This window comes from Staurois parvus, unplaced genomic scaffold, assembly GCF_062004578.1.
Source record: "Staurois parvus isolate SC_StPar_1 unplaced genomic scaffold, SC_StPar_1.0 ptg000126l, whole genome shotgun sequence".
Classification (NCBI taxonomy): Eukaryota; Metazoa; Chordata; class Amphibia; order Anura; family Ranidae; genus Staurois; species Staurois parvus.
This window is the reverse complement of record NW_028317922.1, coordinates 2262162-2279463: the sequence shown is the minus strand read 5'-3', so window position 1 is coordinate 2279463 and position 17302 is coordinate 2262162. Positions and strand designations below refer to the sequence as shown.

Sequence of the window (17302 nt, the reverse complement as noted above, 5' to 3'; positions counted from 1 at the left end):
TGCATGATCCTTTTCCACTCCAGCAAGGATCACGAGCACACTTTTTCTAGCGCTTGGACTTTCGGTTGCTTGAACCCAAGCCCTTCGGGATATCTCCTTCATCAGGGGCCTGGTGATTTTTCGAAAGAGCGATCCGGAAAGAGGTAGGTCACATCGAGACTTGATGAACAGGAAAAGATGATGAAACTTTCGAGGTGCCATGAGGCACCAGGGCGAAGAGTCACCCGATCAGGCAGAAAGCACAGCTATGGTTTGTTACCGCCCAAAGCTCTTTCCCAAGACTCTTTGAAGCGTAGTAATAGCTATATGGAAGACGGCTTGGAGCGTGAGGTTCAGTAGTAAACAGGTTGCCACTGGGTGAAACTGGGAACCAGAGGGAACCTCCAGCACCAAAGACAGGCCCCAGCTGGGGAAAGGGAATGCTCTGCGTGGGACAAATTCCTTATGAAGGCCTTAGCAAACGGGATGACTGGAGATGATCAGAGAAGGGGAGGAGGCCCAAGGACTTCCCATTAGGGTTGAGCGTGCAAAAACTGGAATCTTAATAGATTGTAACCGGAGACCAACTCTAGAACGTGTTGCACACCGGGGAGGGGGGGTAGAGAGAGTCAAAAAGACCCTCACCGAGGCCAAAGCAATGAATCTGCTGCATACTCTGCTGTATGTTGGCCTGGTGGTGGGCTTTTAGGAGGGCATTAATGATCGGCTAAAGAGCACACTGGGCTCACTCGCCTACGCCTTTCAATCTGCGTGCCTGCAGATGTAGTGTTTTCAGGACATGGGTGCAGGAAGTGTACATGACGGAGGAGGTCCAGAGCTGGTGGAAGCAAAGGCGCAGAGTCTCGAGAGCGAGCAATGGGAGAAGAGGAAATAAAGGTCTGTGGGTCGAAAATGGGCTGCTGGCAATGACTGTGGAGAAGTAGAGATGAAAGGTGTTGAGAACTTGGAAGAGGCGTGGAAGTGGGAGAAGTACGCACCCCAGCGGAAGATTCCACAGATGGTGTGAAGCGGCCAGGTCCTGCGAAGTTGAAAGCTTGACTTGGTCCAGAAAGCCGTGCCACTTGGTGTCGAGCTGGGTGGCCATCCGATGAACTTCTGTAATTGCCATGTGCTGCGAATGTGAGCGTTTTCTCCTTCAAAGACCATCCAAGGAGTTAAGCTGAGCGGAGGCAGAGGAGTGTGTGGGTAGGTGGGTAGAAAAGAAAAGCCGGCCTCCCGTCGGGGAATCGAACCCCGGTCTCCCGCGTGACAGGCGGGGATACTCACCACTATACTAACGAGGACCAGTTGGTGCAGAGCACCTGCTCCTGGCCAAAGTACATACGGCTGCACAGCTTCTCTTTCAATAGAGCTGTGGGCCTCCTCAGTTTGCCTTGCAGTCGGCCGGACATCACCCTTGCAACGGGCCTCGTTCGCACGGCATCCGCCTTGTGGGCGGCTTCCGCTATCACTGGCCTTTCCGCCAGTAATAGACAAGTCAAGTCGCCAGGCTCAAATCAACGGCGGCTCGGCAAGGAAGGTCCCACCGAAATTTGAACTCGGATCGCTGGATTCAGAGTCCAGAGTGCTGACCGTTACACCATGGAACCCCTGGAACAAGGATCTTTCTCGCTTTTCTTGTGCCTCGCTATGCCTGTAGCTAACGCTCACTCCCCCTTAACCCCCCTAGGACCCACTCTCCTATAATCTTTTCCCTACACCGTCGATCGCCATCTCTTGGTCAATGAAGGGGCGGCAATTTCCCATGCGAAGGTACCGGGAAAGCTAAAAGTACAGCAAATCATTTCCTCCTTTTCCTGGGGCATTCATGGCAGAAGTAGACATGGGATGGCCCAAGCAGCAAGACAGGGGTGGGCGTCACAACAATCGATTCATCTAGTGGTAAGGGCTTCTTGCAAAACACTTCTCGCAAATTCCACCCTTGGGAGGAGTGCCAGGTCCACGCGCCAGTCAAGCATAAGGAGGCCAGGCGGGTGCCTTGCCTGTGGCTTCAGGCGAGCCCTTACAGGAAGGCCGCCCAGGATGATGCCACCCCTCTTCTGGCAATGGCTCTTTTCCCGGAACCTCAAGTCCTTTTGATTTTTTTTTTCACGCTCTCTGCATTGTTTTGTCTCACCAGGCGACTATGGTTGTGGCACAGGCTGCATGATCCTTTTCCACTCCAGCAAGGATCACGAGCACACTTTTTCTAGCGCTTGGACTTTCGGTTGCTTGAACCCAAGCCCTTCGGGATATCTCCTTCATCAGGGGCCTGGTGATTTTTCGAAAGAGCGATCCGGAAAGAGGTAGGTCACATCGAGACTTGATGAACAGGAAAAGATGATGAAACTTTCGAGGTGCCATGAGGCACCAAGGCGAAGAGTCACCCGATCAGGCAGAAAGCACAGCTATGGTTTGTTACCGCCCAAAGCTCTTTCCCAAGACTCTTTGAAGCGTAGTAATAGCTATATGGAAGACGGCTTGGAGCGTGAGGTTCAGTAGTAAACAGGTTGCCACTGGGTGAAACTGGGAACCAGAGGGAACCTCCAGCACCAAAGACAGGCCCCAGCTGGGGAAAGGGAATGCTCTGCGTGGGACAAATTCCTTATGAAGGCCTTAGCAAACGGGATGACTGGAGATGATCAGAGAAGGGGAGGAGGCCCAAGGACTTCCCATTAGGGTTGAGCGTGCAAAAACTGGAATCTTAATAGATTGTAACCGGAGACCAACTCTAGAACGTGTTGCACACCGGGGAGGGGGGGTAGAGAGAGTCAAAAAGACCCTCCCCGAGGCCAAAGCAATGAATCTGCTGCATACTCTGCTGTATGTTGGCCTGGTGGTGGGCTTTTAGGAGGGCATTAATGATCGGCTAAAGAGCACACTGGGCTCACTCGCCTACGCCTTTCAATCTGCGTGCCTGCAGATGTAGTGTTTTCAGGACATGGGTGCAGGAAGTGTACATGACGGAGGAGGTCCAGAGCTGGTGGAAGCAAAGGCGCAGAGTCTCGAGAGCGAGCAATGGGAGAAGAGGAAATAAAGGTCTGTGGGTCGAAAATGGGCTGCTGGCAATGACTGTGGAGAAGTAGAGATGAAAGGTGTTGAGAACTTGGAAGAGGCGTGGAAGTGGGAGAAGTACGCACCCCAGCGGAAGATTCCACAGATGGTGTGAAGCGGCCAGGTCCTGCGAAGTTGAAAGCTTGACTTGGTCCAGAAAGCCGTGCCACTTGGTGTCGAGCTGGGTGGCCATCCGATGAACTTCTGTAATTGCCATGTGCTGCGAATGTGAGCGTTTTCTCCTTCAAAGACCATCCAAGGAGTTAAGCTGAGCGGAGGCAGAGGAGTGTGTGGGTAGGTGGGTAGAAAAGAAAAGCCAGCCTCCCCGTCGGGGAATCGAACCCCGGTCTCCCGCGTGACAGGCGGGGATACTCACCACTATACTAACGAGGACCAGTTGGTGCAGAGCACCTGCTCCTGGCCAAAGTACATACGGCTGCACAGCTTCTCTTTCAATAGAGCTGTGGGCCTCCTCAGTTTGCCTTGCAGTCGGCCGGACATCACCCTTGCAACGGGCCTCGTTCGCACGGCATCCGCCTTGTGGGCGGCTTCCGCTATCACTGGCCTTTCCGCCAGTAATAGACAAGTCAAGTCGCCAGGCTCAAATCAACGGCGGCTCGGCAAGGAAGGTCCCACCGAAATTTGAACTCGGATCGCTGGATTCAGAGTCCAGAGTGCTGACTGTTACACCATGGAACCCCTGGAACGAGGATCTTTCTCGCTTTTCTTGTGCCTCGCTATGCCTGTAGCTAACGCTCACTCCCCCTTAACCCCCCTAGGACCGACTCTCCTATAATCTTTTCCCTACACCGTCGATCGCCATCTCTTGGTCAATGAAGGGGCGGCAATTTCCCATGCGAAGGTACCGGGAAAGCTAAAAGTACAGCAAATCATTTCCTCCTTTTCCTGGGGCATTCATGGCAGAAGTAGACATGGGATGGCCCAAGCAGCAAGACAGGGGTGGGCGTCACAACAATCGATTCATCTAGTGGTAAGGGCTTCTTGCAAAACGCTTCTCGCAAATTCCACCCTTGGGAGGAGTGCCAGGTCCACGCGCCAGTCAAGCATAAGGAGGCCAGGCGGGTGCCTTGCCTGTGGCTTCAGGCGAGCTCTTACAGGAAGGCCACCCAGGATGATGCCACCCCTCTTCTGGCAATGGCTCTTTTCCCGGAACCTCAAGTCCTTTTGATTTTTTTTTTCACGCTCTCTGCATTGTTTTGTCTCACCAGGCGACTATGGTTGTGGCACAGGCTGCATGATCCTTTTCCACTCCAGCAAGGATCACGAGCACACTTTTTCTAGCGCTTGGACTTTCGGTTGCTTGAACCCAAGCCCTTCGGGATATCTCCTTCATCAGGGGCCTGGTGATTTTTCGAAAGAGCGATCCGGAAAGAGGTAGGTCACATCGAGACTTGATGAACAGGAAAAGATGATGAAACTTTCGAGGTGCCATGAGGCACCAAGGCGAAGAGTCACCCGATCAGGCAGAAAGCACAGCTATGGTTTGTTACCGCCCAAAGCTCTTTCCCAAGACTCTTTGAAGCGTAGTAATAGCTATATGGAAGACGGCTTGGAGCGTGAGGTTCAGTAGTAAACAGGTTGCCACTGGGTGAAACTGGGAACCAGAGGTAACCTCCAGCACCAAAGACAGGCCCCAGCTGGGGAAAGGGAATGCTCTGCGTGGGACAAATTCCTTATGAAGGCCTTAGCAAACGGGATGACTGGAGATGATCAGAGAAGGGGAGGAGGCCCAAGGACTTCCCATTAGGGTTGAGCGTGCAAAAACTGGAATCTTAATAGATTGTAACCGGAGACCAACTCTAGAACGTGTTGCACACCGGGGAGGGGGGGTAGAGAGAGTCAAAAAGACCCTCCCCGAGGCCAAAGCAATGAATCTGCTGCATACTCTGCTGTATGTTGGCCTGGTGGTGGGCTTTTAGGAGGGCATTAATGATCGGCTAAAGAGCACACTGGGCTCACTCGCCTACGCCTTTCAATCTGCGTGCCTGCAGATGTAGTGTTTTCAGGACATGGGTGCAGGAAGTGTACATGACGGAGGAGGTCCAGAGCTGGTGGAAGCAAAGGCGCAGAGTCTCGAGAGCGAGCAATGGGAGAAGAGGAAATCAAGGTCTGTGGGTCGAAAATGGGCTGCTGGCAATGACTGTGGAGAAGTAGAGATGAAAGGTGTTGAGAACTTGGAAGAGGCGTGGAAGTGGGAGAAGTACGCACCCCAGCGGAAGATTCCACAGATGGTGTGAAGCGGCCAGGTCCTGCGAAGTTGAAAGCTTGACTTGGTCCAGAAAGCCGTGCCACTTGGTGTCGAGCTGGGTGGCCATCCGATGAACTTCTGTAATTGCCATGTGCTGCGAATGTGAGCGTTTTCTCCTTCAAAGACCATCCAAGGAGTTAAGCTGAGCGGAGGCAGAGGAGTGTGGGGGTAGGTGGGTAGAAAAGAAAAGCCGGCCTCCCCGTCGGGGAATCGAACCCCGGTCTCCCGCGTGACAGGCGGGGATACTCACCACTATACTAACGAGGACCAGTTGGTGCAGAGCACCTGCTCCTGGCCAAAGTACATACGGCTGCACAGCTTCTCTTTCAATAGAGCTGTGGGCCTTCTCAGTTTGCCTTGCAGTCGGCCGGACATCACCCTTGCAACGGGCCTCGTTCGCACGGCATCCGCCTTGTGGGCGGCTTCCGCTATCACTGGCCTTTCCGCCAGTAATAGACAAGTCAAGTCGCCAGGCTCAAATCAACGGCGGCTCGGCAAAGAAGGTCCCACCGAGATTTGAACTCGGATCGCTGGATTCAGAGTCCAGAGTGCTGACCGTTACACCATGGAACCCCTGGAACGAGGATATTTCTCGCTTTTCTTGTGCCTCGCTATGCCTGTAGCTAACGCTCACTCCCCCTTAACCCCCCTAGGACCGACTCTCCTATAATCTTTTCCCTACACCGTCGATCGCCATCTCTTGGTCAATGAAGGGGCGGCAATTTCCCATGCGAAGGTACCGGGAAAGCTAAAAGTACAGCAAATCATTTCCTCCTTTTCCTGGGGCATTCATGGCAGAAGTAGACATGGGATGGCCCAAGCAGCAAGACAGGGGTGGGCGTCACAACAATCGATTCATCTAGTGGTAAGGGCTTCTTGCAAAACGCTTCTCGCAAATTCCACCCTTGGGAGGAGTGCCAGGTCCACGCGCCAGTCAAGCATAAGGAGGCCAGGCGGGTGCCTTGCCTGTGGCTTCAGGCGAGCCCTTACAGGAAGGCCGCCCAGGATGATGCCACCCCTCTTCTGGCAATGGCTCTTTTCCCGGAACCTCAAGTCCTTTTGATTTTTTTTTTCACGCTCTCTGCATTGGTTTGTCTCACCAGGCGACTATGGTTGTGGCACAGGCTGCATGATCCTTTTCCACTCCAGCAAGGATCACGAGCACACTTTTTCTAGCGCTTGGACTTTCGGTTGCTTGAACCCAAGCCCTTCGGGATATCTCCTTCATCAGGGGCCTGGTGATTTTTCGAAAGAGCGATCCGGAAAGAGGTAGGTCACATCGAGACTTGATGAACAGGAAAAGATGATGAAACTTTCGAGGTGCCATGAGGCACCAGGGCGAAGAGTCACCCGATCAGGCAGAAAGCACAGCTATGGTTTGTTACCGCCCAAAGCTCTTTCCCAAGACTCTTTGAAGCGTAGTAATAGCTATATGGAAGACGGCTTGGAGCGTGAGGTTCAGTAGTAAACAGGTTGCCACTGGGTGAAACTGGGAACCAGAGGGAACCTCCAGCACCAAAGACAGGCCCCAGCTGGGGAAAGGGAATGCTCTGCGTGGGACAAATTCCTTATGAAGGCCTTAGCAAACGGGATGACTGGAGATGATCAGAGAAGGGGAGGAGGCCCAAGGTCTTCCCATTAGGGTTGAGCGTGCAAAAACTGGAATCTTAATAGATTGTAACCGGAGACCAACTCTAGAACGTGTTGCACACCGGGGAGGGGGGGTAGAGAGAGTCAAAAAGACCCTCCCCGAGGCCAAAGCAATGAATCTGCTGCATACTCTGCTGTATGTTGGCCTGGTGGTGGGCTTTTAGGAGGGCATTAATGATCGGCTAAAGAGCACACTGGGCTCACTCGCCTACGCCTTTCAATCTGCGTGCCTGCAGATGTAGTGTTTTCAGGACATGGGTGCAGGAAGTGTACATGACGGAGGAGGTCCAGAGCTGGTGGAAGCAAAGGCGCAGAGTCTCGAGAGCGAGCAATGGGAGAAGAGGAAATCAAGGTCTGTGGGTCGAAAATGGGCTGCTGGCAATGACTGTGGAGAAGTAGAGATGAAAGGTGTTGAGAACTTGGAAGAGGCGTGGAAGTGGGAGAAGTACGCACCCCAGCGGAAGATTCCACAGATGGTGTGAAGCGGCCAGGTCCTGCGAAGTTGAAAGCTTGACTTGGTCCAGAAAGCCGTGCCACTTGGTGTCGAGCTGGGTGGCCATCCGATGAACTTCTGTAATTGCCATGTGCTGCGAATGTGAGCGTTTTCTCCTTCAAAGACCATCCAAGGAGTTAAGCTGAGCGGAGGCAGAGGAGTGTGGGGGTAGGTGGGTAGAAAAGAAAAGCCTGCCTCCCCATCGGGGAATCGAACCCCGGTCTCCCGCGTGACAGGCGGGGATACTCACCACTATACTAACGAGGACCAGTTGGTGCAGAGAACCTGCTCCTGGCCAAAGTACATACGGCTGCACAGCTTCTCTTTCAATAGAGCTGTGGGCCTCCTCAGTTTGCCTTGCAGTCGGCCGGACATCACCCTTGCAACGGGCCTCGTTCGCACGGCATCCGCCTTGTGGGCGGCTTCCGCTATTACTGGCCTTTCCGCCAGTAATAGACAAGTCAAGTCGCCAGGCTCAAATCAACGGCGGCTCGGCAAAGAAGGTCCCACCGAGATTTGTACTCGGATCGCTGGATTCAGAGTCCAGAGTGCTGACTGTTACACCATGGAACCCCTGGAACGAGGATCTTTCTCGCTTTTCTTGTGCCTCGCTATGCCTGTAGCTAACGCTCACTCCCCCTTAACCCCCCTAGGACCCACTCTCCTATAATCTTTTCCCTACACCGTCGATCGCCATCTCTTGGTCAATGAAGGGGCGGCAATTTCCCATGCGAAGGTACCGGGAAAGCTAAAAGTACAGCAAATCATTTCCTCCTTTTCCTGGGGCATTCATGGCAGAAGTAGACATGGGATGGCCCAAGCAGCAAGACAGGGGTGGGCGTCACAACAATCGATTCATCTAGTGGTAAGGGCTTCTTGCAAAACGCTTCTCGCAAATTCCACCCTTGGGAGGAGTGCCAGGTCCACGCGCCAGTCAAGCATAAGGAGGCCAGGCGGGTGCCTTGCCTGTGGCTTCAGGCGAGCCCTTACAGGAAGGCCGCCCAGGATGATGCCACCCCTCTTCTGGCAATGGCTCTTTTCCCGGAACCTCAAGTCCTTTTGATTTTTTTTTTCACGCTCTCTGCATTGTTTTGTCTCACCAGGCGACTATGGTTGTGGCACAGGCTGCATGATCCTTTTCCACTCCAGCAAGGATCACGAGCACACTTTTTCTAGCGCTTGGACTTTCGGTTGCTTGAACCCAAGCCCTTCGGGATATCTCCTTCATCAGGGGCCTGGTGATTTTTCGAAAGAGCGATCCGGAAAGAGGTAGGTCACATCGAGACTTGGTGAACAGGAAAAGATGATGAAACTTTCGAGGTGCCATGAGGCACCAGGGCGAAGAGTCACCCGATCAGGCAGAAAGCACAGCTATGGTTTGTTACCGCCCAAAGCTCTTTCCCAAGACTCTTTGAAGCGTAGTAATAGCTATATGGAAGACGGCTTGGAGCGTGAGGTTCAGTAGTAAACAGGTTGCCACTGGGTGAAACTGGGAACCAGAGGGAACCTCCAGCACCAAAGACAGGCCCCAGCTGGGGAAAGGGAATGCTCTGCGTGGGACAAATTCCTTATGAAGGCCTTAGCAAACGGGATGACTGGAGATGATCAGAGAAGGGGAGGAGGCCCAAACACTTCCCATTAGGGTTGAGCGTGCAAAAACTGGAATCTTAATAGATTGTAACCGGAGACCAACTCTAGAACGTGTTGCACACCGGGGAGGGGGGGTAGAGAGAGTCAAAAAGACCCTCCCCGAGGCCAAAGCAATGAATCTGCTGCATACTCTGCTGTATGTTGCCCTGGTGGTGGGCTTTTAGGAGGGCATTAATGATCGGCTAAAGAGCACACTGGGCTCACTCGCCTACGCCTTTCAATCTGCGTGCCTGCAGATGTAGTGTTTTCAGGACATGGGTGCAGGAAGTGTACATGACGGAGGAGGTCCAGAGCTGGTGGAAGCAAAGGCGCAGAGTCTCGAGAGCGAGCAATGGGAGAAGAGGAAATCAAGGTCTGTGGGTCGAAAATGGGCTGCTGGCAATGACTGTGGAGAAGTAGAGATGAAAGGTGTTGAGAACTTGGAAGAGGCGTGGAAGTGGGAGAAGTACGCACCCCAGCGGAAGATTCCACAGATGGTGTGAAGCGGCCAGGTCCTGCGAAGTTGAAAGCTTGACTTGGTCCAGAAAGCCGTGCCACTTGGTGTCGAGCTGGGTGGCCATCCGATGAACTTCTGTAATTGCCATGTGCTGCGAATGTGAGCGTTTTCTCCTTCAAAGACCATCCAAGGAGTTAAGCTGAGCGGAGGCAGAGGAGTGTGGGGGTAGGTGGGTAGAAAAGAAAAGCCGGCCTCCCCGTCGGGGAATCGAACCCCGGTCTCCCGCGTGACAGGCATCCTTGCCTGTCACGCTCACCACTATACTAACGAGGACCAGTTGGTGCAGAGCACCTGCTCCTGGCCAAAGTACATACGGCTGCACAGCTTCTCTTTCAATAGAGCTGTGGGCCTCCTCAGTTTGCCTTGCAGTCGGCCGGACATCACCCTTGCAACGGGCCTCGTTCGCACGGCATGCGCCTTGTGGGCGGCTTCCGCTATCACTGGCCTTTCCGCCAGTAATAGACAAGTCAAGTCGCCAGGCTCAAATCAACGGCGGCTCGGCAAGGAAGGTCCCACCGAGATTTGAACTCGGATCGCTGGATTCAGAGTCCAGAGTGCTGACCGTTACACCATGGAACCCCTGGAACGAGGATCTTTCTCGCTTTTCTTGTGCCTCGCTATGCCTGTAGCTAACGCTCACTCCCCCTTAACCCCCCTAGGACCGACTCTCCTATAATCTTTTCCCTACACCGTCGATCGCCATCTCTTGGTCAATGAAGGGGCGGCAATTTCCCATGCGAAGGTACCGGGAAAGCTAAAAGTACAGCAAATCATTTCCTCCTTTTCCTGGGGCATTCATGGCAGAAGTAGACATGGGATGGCCCAAGCAGCAAGACAGGGGTGGGCGTCACAACAATCGATTCATCTAGTGGTAAGGGCTTCTTGCAAAACGCTTCTCGCAAATTCCACCCTTGGGAGGAGTGCCAGGTCCACGCGCCAGTCAAGCATAAGGAGGCCAGGCGGGTGCCTTGCCTGTGGCTTCAGGCGATCCCTTACAGGAAGGCCACCCAGGATGATGCCACCCCTCTTCTGGCAATGGCTCTTTTCCCGGAACCTCAAGTCCTTTTGATTTTTTTTTTCACGCTCTCTGCATTGTTTTGTCTCAACAGGCGACTATGGTTGTGGCACAGGCTGCATGATCCTTTTCCACTCCAGCAAGGATCACGAGCACACTTTTTCTAGCGCTTGGACTTTCGGTTGCTTGAACCCAAGCCCTTCGGGATATCTACTTCATCAGGGGCCTGGTGATTTTTCGAAAGAGCGATCCGGAAAGAGGTAGGTCACATCGAGACTTGATGAACAGGAAAAGATGATGAAACTTTCGAGGTGCCATGAGGCACCAGGGCGAAGAGTCACCCGATCAGGCAGAAAGCACAGCTATGGTTTGTTACCGCCCAAAGCTCTTTCCCAAGACTCTTTGAAGCGTAGTAATAGCTATATGGAAGACGGCTTGGAGCGTGAGGTTCAGTAGTAAACAGGTTGCCACTGGGTGAAACAGGGAACCAGAGGGAACCTCCAGCACCAAAGACAGGCTCCAGCTGGGGAAAGGGAATGCTCTGCGTGGGACAAATTCCTTATGAAGGCCTTAGCAAACGGGATGACTGGAGATGATCAGAGAAGGGGAGGAGGCCCAAGGACTTCCCATTAGGGTTGAGCGTGCAAAAACTGGAATCTTAATAGATTGTAACCGGAGACCAACTCTAGAACGTGTTGCACACCGGGGAGGGGGGGTAGAGAGAGTCAAAAAGACCCTCCCCGAGGCCAAAGCAATGAATCTGCTGCATACTCTGCTGTATGTTGGCCTGGTGGTGGGCTTTTAGGAGGGCATTAATGATCGGCTAAAGAGCACACTGGGCTCACTCGCCTACGCCTTTCAATCTGCGTGCCTGCAGATGTAGTGTTTTCAGGACATGGGTGCAGGAAGTGTACATGACGGAGGAGGTCCAGAGCTGGTGGAAGCAAAGGCGCAGAGTCTCGAGAGCGAGCAATGGGAGAAGAGGAAATCAAGGTCTGTGGGTCGAAAATGGGCTGCTGGCAATGACTGTGGAGAAGTAGAGATGAAAGGTGTTGAGAACTTGGAAGAGGCGTGGAAGTGGGAGAAGTACGCACCCCAGCGGAAGATTCCACAGATGGTGTGAAGCGGCCAGGTCCTGCGAAGTTGAAAGCTTGACTTGGTCCAGAAAGCCGTGCCACTTGGTGTCGAGCTGGGTGGCCATCCGATGAACTTCTGTAATTGCTATGTGCTGCGAATGTGAGCGTTTTCTCCTTCAAAGACCATCCAAGGAGTTAAGCTGAGCGGAGGCAGAGGAGTGTGTGGGTAGGTGGGTAGAAAAGAAAAGCCGGCCTCCCCGTCGGGGAATCGAACTCCGGTCTCCCGCGTGACAGGCGGGGATACTCACCACTATACTAACGAGGACCAGTTGGTGCAGCGCACCTGCTCCTGGCCAAAGTACATACGGCTGCACAGCTTCTCTTTCAATAGAGCTGTGGGCCTCCTCAGTTTGCCTTGCACTCGGCCGGACATCACCCTTGCAACGGACCTTGTTCGCACGGCATCCGCCTTGTGGGCGGCTTCCGCTATCACTGGCCTTTCCGCCATTAATAGACAAGTCAAGTCGCCAGGCTCAAATCAACGGCGGCTCGGCAAGGAAGGTCCCACCAAGATTTGAACTCGGATTGCTGGATTCAGAGTCCAGAGTGCTGACCGTTACACCATGGAACCCCTGGAACGAGGATATTTCTCGCTTTTCTTGTGCCTCGCTATGCCTGTAGCTAACGCTCACTCCCCCTTAACCCCCCTAGGACCCACTCTCCTATAATCTTTTCCCTACACCGTCGATCGCCATCTCTTGGTCAATGAAGGGGCGGCAATTTCCCATGCGAAGGTACCGGGAAAGCTAAAAGTACAGCAAATCATTTCCTCCTTTTCCTGGGGCATTCATGGCAGAAGTAGACATGGGATGGCCCAAGCAGCAAGACAGGGGTGGGCGTCACAACAATCGATTCATCTAGTGGTAAGGGCTTCTTGCAAAACGCTTCTCGCAAATTCCACCCTTGGGAGGAGTGCCAGGTCCACGCGCCAGTCAAGCATAAGGAGGCCAGGCGGGTGCCTTGCCTGTGGCTTCAGGCGAGCCCTTACAGGAAGGCCGCCCAGGATGATGCCACCCCTCTTCTGGCAATGGCTCTTTTCCCGGAACCTCAAGTCCTTTTGATTTTTTTTTTCACGCTCTCTGCATTGTTTTGTCTCACCAGGCGACTATGGTTGTGGCACAGGCTGGATGATCCTTTTCCACTCCAGCAAGGATCACGAGCACACTTTTTCTAGCGCTTGGACTTTCGGTTGCTTGAACGCAAGCCCTTCGGGATATCTCCTTCATCAGGGGCCTGGTGATTTTTCGAAAGAGCGATCCGGAAAGAGGTAGGTCACATCGAGACTTGATGAACAGGAAAAGATGATGAAACTTTCGAGGTGCCATGAGGCACCAGGGCGAAGAGTCACCCGATCAGGCAGAAAGCACAGCTATGGTTTGTTACCGCCCAAAGCTCTTTCCCAAGACTCTTTGAAGCGTAGTAATAGCTATATGGAAGACGGCTTGGAGCGTGAGGTTCAGTAGTAAACAGGTTGCCACTGGGTGAAACTGGGAACCAGAGGGAACCTCCAGCACCAAAGACAGGCCCCAGCTGGGGAAAGGGAATGCTCTGCGTGGGACAAATTCCTTATGAAGGCCTTAGCAAACGGGATGACTGGAGATGATCAGAGAAGGGGAGGAGGCCCAAGGACTTCCCATTAGGGTTGAGCGTGCAAAAACTGGAATCTTAATAGATTGTAACCGGAGACCAACTCTAGAACGTGTTGCACACCGGGGAGGGGGGGTAGAGAGAGTCAAAAAGTCCCTCCCCGAGGCCAAAGCAATGAATCTGCTGCATACTCTGCTGTATGTTGGCCTGGTGGTGGGCTTTTAGGAGGGCATTAATGATCGGCTAAAGAGCACACTGGGCTCACTCGCCTACGCCTTTCAATCTGCGTGCCTGCAGATGTAGTGTTTTCAGGACATGGGTGCAGGAAGTGTACATGATGGAGGAGGTCCAGAGCTGGTGGAAGCAAAGGCGCAGAGTCTCGAGAGCGAGCAATGGGAGAAGAGGAAATCAAGGTCTGTGGGTTGAAAATGGGCTGCTGGCAATGACTGTGGAGAAGTAGAGATGAAAGGTGTTGAGAACTTGGAAGAGGCGTGGAAGTGGGAGAAGTACGCACCCCAGCGGAAGATTCCACAGATGGTGTGAAGCGGCCAGGTCCTGCGAAGTTGAAAGCTTGACTTGGTCCAGAAAGCCGTGCCACTTGGTGTCGAGCTGGGTGGCCATCCGATGAACTTCTGTAATTGCCATGTGCTGCGAATGTGAGCGTTTTCTCCTTCAAAGACCATCCAAGGAGTTAAGCTGAGCGGAGGCAGAGGAGTGTGGGGGTAGGTGGGTAGAAAAGAAAAGCCGGCCTCCCCGTCGGGGAATCGAACCCCGGTCTCCCGCGTGACAGGCGGGGATACTCACCACTATACTAACGAGGACCAGTTGGTGCAGAGCACCTGCTCCTGGCCAAAGTACATACGGCTGCACAGCTTCTCTTTCAATAGAGCTGTGGGCCTTCTCAGTTTGCCTTGCAGTCGGCCGGACATCACCCTTGCAACGGGCCTCGTTCGCACGGCATCCGCCTTGTGGGCGGCTTCCGCTATCACTGGCCTTTCCGCCAGTAATAGACAAGTCAAGTCGCCAGGCTCAAATCAACGGCGGCTCGGCAAAGAAGGTCCCACCGAGATTTGAACTCGGATCGCTGGATTCAGAGTCCAGAGTGCTGACCGTTACACCATGGAACCCCTGGAACGAGGATCTTTCTCGCTTTTCTTGTGCCTCGCTATGCCTGTAGCTAACGCTCACTCCCCCTTAACCCCCCTAGGACCGACTCTCCTATAATCTTTTCCCTACACCGTCGATCGCTATCTCTTGGTCAATGAAGGGGCGGCAATTTCCCATGCGAAGGTACCGGGAAAGCTAAAAGTACAGCAAATCATTTCCTCCTTTTCCTGGGGCATTCATGGCAGAAGTAGACATGGGATGGCCCAAGCAGCAAGACAGGGGTGGGCGTCACAACAATCGATTCATCTAGTGGTAAGGGCTTCTTGCAAAACGCTTCTCGCAAATTCCACCCTTGGGAGGAGTGCCAGGTCCACGCGCCAGTCAAGCATAAGGAGGCCAGGCGGGTGCCTTGCCTGTGGCTTCAGGCGAGCCCTTACAGGAAGGCCGCCCAGGATGATGCCACCCCTCTTCTGGCAATGGCTCTTTTCCCGGAACCTCAAGTCCTTTTGATTTTTTTTTTCACGCTCTCTGCATTGGTTTGTCTCACCAGGCGACTATGGTTGTGGCACAGGCTGCATGATCCTTTTCCACTCCAGCAAGGATCACGAGCACACTTTTTCTAGCGCTTGGACTTTCGGTTGCTTGAACCCAAGCCCTTCGGGATATCTCCTTCATCAGGGGCCTGGTGATTTTTCGAAAGAGCGATCCGGAAAGAGGTAGGTCACATCGAGACTTGATGAACAGGAAAAGATGATGAAACTTTCGAGGTGCCATGAGGCACCAGGGCGAAGAGTCACCCGATCAGGCAGAAAGCACAGCTATGGTTTGTTACCGCCCAAAGCTCTTTCCCAAGACTCTTTGAAGCGTACTAATAGCTATATTGAAGACGGCTTGGAGCGTGAGGTTCAGTAGTAAACAGGTTGCCACTGGGTGAAACTGGGAACCAGAGGGAACATCCAGCACCAAAGACAGGCCCCAGCTGGGGAAAGGGAATGCTCTGCGTGGGACAAATTCCTTATGAAGGCCTTAGCAAACGGGATGACTGGAGATGATCAGAGAAGGGGAGGAGGCCCAAGGTCTTCCCATTAGGGTTGAGCGTGCAAAAACTGGAATCTTAATAGATTGTAACCGGAGACCAACTCTAGAACGTGTTGCACACCGGGGAGGGGGGGTAGAGAGAGTCAAAAAGACCCTCCCCGAGGCCAAAGCAATGAATCTGCTGCATACTCTGCTGTATGTTGGCCTGGTGGTGGGCTTTTAGGAGGGCATTAATGATCGGCTAAAGAGCACACTGGGCTCACTCGCCTACGCCTTTCAATCTGCGTGCCTGCAGATGTAGTGTTTTCAGGACATGGGTGCAGGAAGTGTACATGACGGAGGAGGTCCAGAGCTGGTGGAAGCAAAGGCGCAGAGTCTCGAGAGCGAGGAATGGGAGAAGAGGAAATCAAGGTCTGTGGGTCGAAAATGGGCTGCTGGCAATGACTGTGGTTGTGGCACAGGCTGCATGATCCTTTTCCACTCCAGCAAGGATCACGAGCACACTTTTTCTAGCGCTTGGACTTTCGGTTGCTTGAACCCAAGCCCTTCGGGATATCTCCTTCATCAGGGGCCTGGTGATTTTTCGAAAGAGCGATCCGGAAAGAGGTAGGTCACATCGAGACTTGATGAACAGGAAAAGATGATGAAACTTTCGAGGTGCCATGAGGCACCAGGGCGAAGAGTCACCCGATCAGGCAGAAAGCACAGCTATGGTTTGTTACCGCCCAAAGCTCTTTCCCAAGACTCTTTGAAGCGTAGTAATAGCTATATGGAAGACGGCTTGGAGCGTGAGGTTCAGTAGTAAACAGGTTGCCACTGGGTGAAACTGGGAACCAGAGGGAACCTCCAGCACCAAAGACAGGCCCCAGCTGGGGAAAGGGAATGCTCTGCGTGGGACAAATTCCTTATGAAGGCCTTAGCAAACGGGATGACTGGAGATGATCAGAGAAGGGGAGGAGGCCCAAGGACTTCCCATTAGGGTTGAGCGTGCAAAAACTGGAATCTTAATAGATTGTAACCGGAGACCAACTCTAGAACGTGTTGCACACCGGGGAGGGGGGGTAGAGAGAGTCAAAAAGACCCTCCCCGAGGCCAAAGCAATGAATCTGCTGCATACTCTGCTGTATGTTGGCCTGGTGGTGGGCTTTTAGGAGGGCATTAATGATCGGCTAAAGAGCACACTGGGCTCACTCGCCTACGCCTTTCAATCTGCGTGCCTGCAGATGTAGTGTTTTCAGGACATGGGTGCAGGAAGTGTACATGACGGAGGAGGTCCAGAGCTGGTGGAAGCAAAGGCGCAGAGTCTCGAGAGCGAGCAATGGGAGAAGAGGAAATCAAGGTCTGTGGGTCGAAAATGGGCTGCTGGCAATGACTGTGGAGAAGTAGAGATGAAAGGTGTTGAGAACTTGGAAGAGGCGTGGAAGTGGGAGAAGTACGCACCCCAGCGGAAGATTCCACAGATGGTGTGAAGCGGCCAGGTCCTGCGAAGTTGAAAGCTTGACTTGGTCCAGAAAGCCGTGCCACTTGGTGTCGAGCTGGGTGGCCATCCGATGAACTTCTGTAATTGCCATGTGCTGCGAATGTGAGCGTTTTCTCCTTCAAAGACCATCCAAGGAGTTAAGCTGAGCGGAGGCAGAGGAGTGTGGGGGTAGGTGGGTAGAAAAGAAAAGCCGGCCTCCCCGTCGGGGAATCGAACCCCGGTCTCCCGCGTGACAGGCGGGGATACTCACCACTATACTAACGAGGACCAGTTGGTGCAGAGCACCTGCTCCTGGCCAAAGTACATACGGCTGCACAGCTTCTCTTTCAATAGAGCTGTGGGCCTCCT

The 17302-nt window shown here is 53.3% G+C and overlaps 7 non-coding genes across 7 annotated transcripts; all 7 read right to left on the bottom strand.

The window, feature by feature from the left end:
- Positions 1 to 3354: 3354 nt before the first annotated feature.
- Positions 3355 to 3426, bottom strand: TRNAD-GUC (transfer RNA aspartic acid (anticodon GUC)). The gene has a single exon. It is a non-coding gene; the product is annotated as a tRNA-Asp (tRNA).
- A 2071-nt stretch (positions 3427 to 5497) lies between these two features.
- On the bottom strand, positions 5498 to 5569 carry TRNAD-GUC (transfer RNA aspartic acid (anticodon GUC)). The gene has a single exon. It is a non-coding gene; the product is annotated as a tRNA-Asp (tRNA).
- Positions 5570 to 5803: 234 nt separating this feature from the next.
- TRNAQ-CUG (transfer RNA glutamine (anticodon CUG)) lies at positions 5804 to 5875 on the bottom strand. Its single transcript has one exon. It is a non-coding gene; the product is annotated as a tRNA-Gln (tRNA).
- A 4223-nt stretch (positions 5876 to 10098) lies between these two features.
- Positions 10099 to 10170, bottom strand: TRNAQ-CUG (transfer RNA glutamine (anticodon CUG)). Its single transcript has one exon. It is a non-coding gene; the product is annotated as a tRNA-Gln (tRNA).
- A 3908-nt stretch (positions 10171 to 14078) lies between these two features.
- On the bottom strand, positions 14079 to 14150 carry TRNAD-GUC (transfer RNA aspartic acid (anticodon GUC)). Its single transcript has one exon. It is a non-coding gene; the product is annotated as a tRNA-Asp (tRNA).
- Positions 14151 to 14384: 234 nt separating this feature from the next.
- On the bottom strand, positions 14385 to 14456 carry TRNAQ-CUG (transfer RNA glutamine (anticodon CUG)). The gene has a single exon. It is a non-coding gene; the product is annotated as a tRNA-Gln (tRNA).
- A 2693-nt stretch (positions 14457 to 17149) lies between these two features.
- Positions 17150 to 17221, bottom strand: TRNAD-GUC (transfer RNA aspartic acid (anticodon GUC)). Its single transcript has one exon. It is a non-coding gene; the product is annotated as a tRNA-Asp (tRNA).
- Between the last annotated feature and the right edge of the window lie 81 nt (positions 17222 to 17302).